Source organism: Vespula vulgaris, chromosome 16 (genome assembly GCF_905475345.1).
Source record: "Vespula vulgaris chromosome 16, iyVesVulg1.1, whole genome shotgun sequence".
Taxonomy (NCBI): Eukaryota; Metazoa; Arthropoda; class Insecta; order Hymenoptera; family Vespidae; genus Vespula; species Vespula vulgaris.
The window spans coordinates 1,616,304-1,623,121 of record NC_066601.1 but is presented as its reverse complement, the minus strand read 5'-3'; the positions used below and the strand labels follow the sequence as shown (position 1 = coordinate 1,623,121).

General features: G+C 33.7%; 1 protein-coding gene across 2 annotated transcripts in view; it reads left to right on the top strand.

Moving 5' to 3' along the window:
- Nucleotides 1-1,682: 1,682 nt before the first annotated feature.
- Nucleotides 1,683-6,818, top strand: part of LOC127069665 (hemicentin-1-like) — a 266,624-nt gene continuing 261,488 nt past the window's right edge. The window contains exons 1-2 of one of the 2 annotated variants that reach the window (XM_051006912.1): nt 1,683-1,841; nt 2,113-2,195. The gene's annotated coding sequence lies outside the window, so the exon portion shown is untranslated. Of the gene's footprint in view, nt 1,842-1,952; nt 2,196-6,818 lie in introns of those variants that run through there. The other variant, XM_051006911.1, reaches the window with a different exon arrangement.

Genomic DNA, 6,818 nt, shown 5'->3' with positions numbered 1-6,818 from the left:
GAGAGACAAAGAGAGAGAAAAAAGATGCTATTCATAAATATGTCGTTGCTTATACAAGCATTTTTTTCTATGTCTTCTTTCTGAGACACGTACTATACATTTTACATAGTTTTACAGATAAAGAGCTCCGAGGGCTTCATGCGACGGACGTCTTTTCTTTGCGTGACTCTCAGCAAAATTGTCTCTCTCTCTCTCTCTTTCTCTTTTTCTTTCTCTCTTTTTCTCTTTCTTTCATTCTCTTTTTCTCCGAAAAGATTTCCTCTATCAGCCGGAAATTACGAGGGTTGATTATGTTAAATTTTCTCGTTGGATTGATTCATTACTTTTCAAACGAGCAAACAAACCAACGAAGATCCCAAGTAGGATAAATCAAGTTCGAGTCTCGTCGAGAGTTAATTTTCCATTTGCTCGTTCGTTGGAAATCGAAATTTTTCAGATCTCTCACGATGAAATCTTACCATTTCTAGAATTCTAATGCATTTCATTATAATTAATCATCATCGGACGACGTTTCACTTCTTGTTATTTTCTATGGAAAAATTTGTTTTATATGCTCTCTCTCTCTCTCTCTTTCTCTCTCTCTCTCTCTCTCTCTCTCTCTCTCTCTCTCTCTCTCTCTGATCTGATCATGCACATTAAATAATCGGGTAATGATTTATTTGTCTTTTTTTTTCTTTTTTTCTTTTTTAGAAATTGTTTAGGACCAATATACTATATATAATGCTATAATAATTATTAAGTTAATATTAATGCGGGAGTAATGACGAAATTACGTTATCACAATTTTTGATATGAAAATTAATGATAAACATATTACATAATGGATTAAATTAAATTAGATTTATTAATATTTTGTAATTTAGCATAATCAGATGCAATTAAAGGGGTCGAAGAATCATTTCCCCGTGATATTATCGTATCTCAAACAAAACACGCTAATTAAATTAAATTAAATTGAAATATATTATTGATAAGAGAGAGAAAGAGAGAGAGAGGGAGAAAGAGAGAGAGAGAGAGAGAAAGAGAGAGAGAGAAAGAGAGAGAGAGAGAGAGAATGAGTTCCATATTTACATATTTGTCATCAAAAAAATTATTAACATTAAATATTCTCCAACTATATTATCCATATGACTACATTTATTCTATTTTATATTTAAAACCATTTTTATTTATTAGATAAGAATTTTTCTTTACATATATCAAGTATATCCACTTAATAGTAAATTATATATTCTACCATATTAATTATAAAATTAATCACACACACACGCACACACATATATATATATATATAAACTAATTCTTATTAATTTCATTATCGTAATAATAAAAAATCCATATCAATGTAAAAATGTTTCCCATCATAAAACGAAGTTACACCAAGAATAAAAAACAAAAATGAAACAAAAGAGTATAATATAGTACGAGAGTATTAGAAATACTTAAGAAAAAAAGAAGAAGAGGAAGAGGAAGAAGAAGAAGAAGAAGAAGAAGAAGAAGAAGAAAAAGAAGAGGAAGAAAACGGAGAGGAAGGGGAGATCGAAAAGTCGCGACAGGTAAAAGTCGTGGTTCCTCTCCGTGTACTGAGGGTTAGAGCGCGCGCGACGATTCGGAGGACCTGCGCTCTTCGTCGTATCCCGTCGCTCGCTTCGGCCGACGTCAGAAGCGGCACTCACGTTTCGTGCTCGAGGCGCGCGGCCCTTTGTCGCAAGCGCGCGCGCGCTTACTAACTCACTGTGAGGAGAAATCTTACACGTATCATATCACGACGAGTGTTTAAACATTACCGAACGTTCAGATTTACGGGAAGTTTTCGAAAATCCCAGTGTTGTTTGTTCGAGGTGTTTACATCCAATTTTTGATCTATTCTTCTTCTTTTTTTTTAATATACTTGCATATATATATATATATATATATATATATATATATATTGTTTTTTTTTCTTCATTGTATACACACACGTATATACATTCATACATATATACATATATACGTATATGTATATATATATATGTACACGTATAAAGACGACTGTACTGTGCTGTGAAAATCGTTCGCATTTGGATAGAAGTTTTTACAAGTGATTAATCATCAGTGACTTTATTATCTTAGGTTACTTTTCATCCCGACAATTATCAATCCTGGAAGAAGATCGAAGATCTCTTCTCTTTTAGCAAACGTTCTTGTCTTGAAAGGTAAGGAAGAAAAGATTCGATTTTCAATAAACGTATATCTCTTATATACGAGTTAGGAAAGCCACGAACGTCTCTCTGAGCTTGAGTTACTCAACTTCTCTTGGTCTAGCTAGACCCCCTTAATCTAGTTTATTTCAGCTAACACGTTCACTAACGGGAAGAGGGTAGATCAACCAACGTTCGTTGTCCTTGTTGAGCATTAACCCCATGCTCCTGGTTAATGATTTAGAGCTCGATCTTGCTTACGAAGTGCTCAACAGGGAACTGCGGACTATAGTATTCTCTCGCCATATTCAAGGATTTACCGTTCTGCTATCGCTTATGACAAGAGGATTACGCGTTTATATACTTGATTATATTAACTCGGTTAATTGTATTATATAAGAATTGATTGACTTAGATAATCATTTCATATACGATTCATAAATTATTCATCTCAATCGTAATTGATATTTAATGGAAACGTCAAATTTATTATCGAATATAATCCCTGAAAAATCCTCTTCTTACATTTTTATCGTACGAATTGTTCCTATTCTTTTTCTAAGGATACTACATCAGAGTCATGATGTGGTTATAAGATAAAATAGATGATATGGTTCTAGTGCAAAATCGATCTAACCGCTATTTTTTTTCTTTCTCTCTTTTTTTTTATATAATGAAAGTCAATATGTTTTACCCTCTGTCTTCGTTCTCTCTCTCTCTCTCTCTCTTCTTCAACGTGTTCGGCCGAGGGTAATACGTCACAATCGATCATGCCTTGTCTTTGGGTAAAAACGAAAACTCTTCCTCCTATTTTCCCTCAAGACGAGCGATGTGTATCCCAGTGAAAAGGGTAATTTTAAAGTTTTCGGAGTTTTTTCGGCAAATTTTTACTACCCGACCGAGAACACCGTCCATCTCTTTTTTTTTCTTTCTCTCTCTCTCTCTCTCTCTAGCTCTCTCTCGCTCTCTTTTTCTCTGTTTCCTTTTTCTTTTTTTTTTCTTTCTTTCTCCACCGTTATATCTCTTCTTTCTTCTTCACAAAATCTTTTATATTTCGTGTCATCGACGAAGATATCTGTTAAACTTAGGTACGGTTTTGTAATTATTGCACTATCTCTATTCTCTATATTTCACAATGACAAATATTCTAGATTGGACGATGAACGATAACGATCGTTTATCTTTTGGCAGTCGTATTTCTTATCTAATGAAAGATACCTCCTCGTTTCGTGTACTACTGAATCATAAACTGGCTTAGATACAAACAACATAGAAGGTATATGTCATCGCGTTATTCTCAATCTTCGTTTGTTGGCATTAGTGGTACTGTAGCATACCGTTATAAGTATTTTATATACCTTTACTTACCTACTGTATATCTATGTATATCCTTACTATTTTTTTTGGACTTTCGAAATCGTTAACAAGATTTAACGTCATGAATATCTCCTTTCGTTAAGAACTTTCGTTAGCAGCTGTTTCACGTTGGTTCGCTGAAAAAGATGGAAAAATATTTGCAGTTTTTGCTGTTGTGCTTCTTTTTTCTGTTTTTCTATTCTTTTTTTTATTCTTCTTTCTTCTTTTTTCTCTTCCATCTTTCCTCTTTCTCTTTCTCTCGTTTTGTCGAATTAAGGTTACGTTCTAATTTCTGTCGTGCGAACAGGCTTGGAAGTGGATCGATCGGACTCCTCCGCAAAATTCTCTCCGCTCGCGTACTATCATCACAATGAACATAATACATCGATTTCCAACGAATCTAGTTGACCGAGTGATCGAGGCTATCTAACTCTTGCGCTAAACGCATTCCAATATCTCTCATGGCCGATTTTCGAAACGTTCGGCGAACCTTCATTGGACAACCTGATAAGCGATGTTTCGTTTTGATAACGAAACGCTCGGTCAAGAGCTAACGTGAATTAATCGACCGTCCGAAAAGTTTCGATTCACGAGTTCCTTGCATCGCGAATATCCAAACAAATTTAATTGCAATTAAACGAACGAATTTCTCTGATCGTTAACTTTACTTATATACACCATATATACATATTCCTTTCGTTCTAATTTTTCGTTTCGATTTTTCTTGTTTTTTTCTTCTTCTTATTCCATCTTTTTTCTTTTTACATTTTTTTTTTAAAGTGACGTTTCTAATTCTTCCCATTTGGCAAGGTCACCGATTGCAAATTCTCTCGCAAGAGTTTAGGCGAAACCGAGTTTTACATCGAGCCAAAAGACAAAGCGCGCGAAGACAGTGCACCAGTGAAATTATTAAAAGCCTCTCGGAGAACTTTTGCGCCTTAATTCGAACGAGGTCATCGTGAAGGAGCTAGAAGAAGAGAACCCGCCGATTTTTTTTTCTTTCTCTCTCTCTCTCTCTCTTTCTTTCTCTCTCTCTCTCTCTCTCTCTCTCTGGAGAGTTCGCTTAAAATTCAAACGCGAATTCAATGCCTTCTTTGAGAGACTGCAAAGCTAACTCAGCAAAAATGCAAAAGTAGTACGGTCGACGAGAAATGCAGAGGGACGTGCGACGAGAAGAGACCTCGAGCAGCGTGTTCTACTACTCTCTCTCTCTCTTTCTTTCTCTCTCTCTCTCTCTCTCTCTCTCTCTCTGTCTATCTCTATCTCACTCAACTATCTACCTTTCTTTTCGTTCCCTCATAAATACAGTCATCTATCTATGTATTTTTTTCTTTCTTTCTTCTTATTCTTCTTTTTTTTTCTTTTCTATTTCTCTTTAAAGAAATGTTTTCTGCGTTATGGTAATTAAGTCTTGTCTGATATATATATATATATATATATATATATATATATATATATTGTATATGATATATAATATTTAAATGGGAACACGCAAATTTCTTAATTTGATTATACGCGTATAAATATAATCCTCCATCTCTATGTACATACCTTGATAATGAAATATTTTTTATATTATGATGATTAAATCTCGTCTGATGTACCTACTAGATAGCATATTTAATTAAGTATATCTTAATTTGATTACAATAAATTAATAGAATTATCCATATTCGAATCTCTTTACATATAAATATACGTTTTTTATGTTATAATAATTAAATCAAATCAGATATACGAGATTGATTATTTAAATAGGAACTCGCTAATATCTTTATTTGTTTGTACGTTCATTAAATATTTAACTGTGTAGCTTTTTAAAGAAATATGTGTATCTTTCTTACTTTCTTTTGAATATTATATTATACATTCAAATCTTAAATTTATAAGATAGAAATACGTTTAACAGTGTTATCAGTATAATAGCTTTTCTTTGCTAAAGATTCTTTTTTTTTATAAAATCAAAATTATCTCGATTATATATTACATCATCTGTTCGAGTCGTATTTCATTTAATCACAGAATGTGAATCACAAATAAGTGTTGAGAAATTCTATCGTTGATCTTACTAATTCGCGCTTGAGAGAATCGGTCTCTGCACAGTAGGTAAACCTGAGAAAACTTTACGAGAGTTGTAAATTACCGAGTGGTCCATTATTCAGACCAAATTATCCAACTTTCGAGTAATTAAGACATACGTCATTAATGAAGCTTATCAAGCAACGAGAAAATAATTTTTTTCCACTCTTCCCCGTAGACGAAGAGAAAAAGAAAAGAAAAGAAGAGAAAAAAGAAAAATATATACTCACATATATCTTTCTTTGCTTTCTTTTTTCTTTCTTTCTCTTTCGTCACCTTCCAATAATCTTATTCTCTATTATAAACTTCAGAGTTTCATTTTGATTCGAAAACTTAGAAGAAAGGTGTCTGAGAACATGATATTTTTATGTTACGAATAGTGGAGAAATATTCCCTTTCGGGAACGAAAGGAATATGTATGCCTTTACATCGGTTTTTCATTCCGAATAAGAAAAGAAAAATTTACAGAAGATTAAGCCCGGAAGAAAGAATACTTTTCTTTCTTCTGAGAGACAGAGAGGAAGATAGAGCGAAAAAGAGTAACAGAGAGAGAGAGAGAGAGACAGAGAGAGAGAGAAAGAGAAAGACAGAATAGACGCATTCGATACAAAATATTCGCTAGTCGTGAGTTTCATTTTTACGAGCCCATCGCGACGAAGATTTCATCTCGTCACGTTCAGTGAAAAAGCGCGCGGAAACGAAGACCGCTCGAGCGAGAAGCGTTCTACGTAGAATACTTGCAGCTACGCTCGCGGTGCGTTTATTACTCCGTCGATCCATATGCTTTCGTTTGGTAGCACGGTTCCCGCGAGAGATTCTGCATCTCTCGTATGTACCTACATATTTCAATGTCTAGTGGAAAAGCTTGCAAAAAAAAGAAAGGAAAAGAGAGAGAGAGAGAGAGAGAGAGAGAGAGACAGAGAGTGAGAGAAAAGAGGCAAGAAAAGAAAAAAGAGAACGAAGAAATATTTCAAAATGTACGTACCGATATGGAATATCGAACGAAACGAGACTTTCTTTAATAATGAAACTTTATCGTTTTGATAATAATTAAAATTTTCATACGAATGGACTGATTGATTCGTATACCTTGTATAGATATATGTATGTTTGTTTATGTTTAGGGTTTTCTTATTTGTTAATTCATTTTCTTTTGGACATCGATTGAGATTGTAGGAGATTTGAAATCGATTGATTATATAA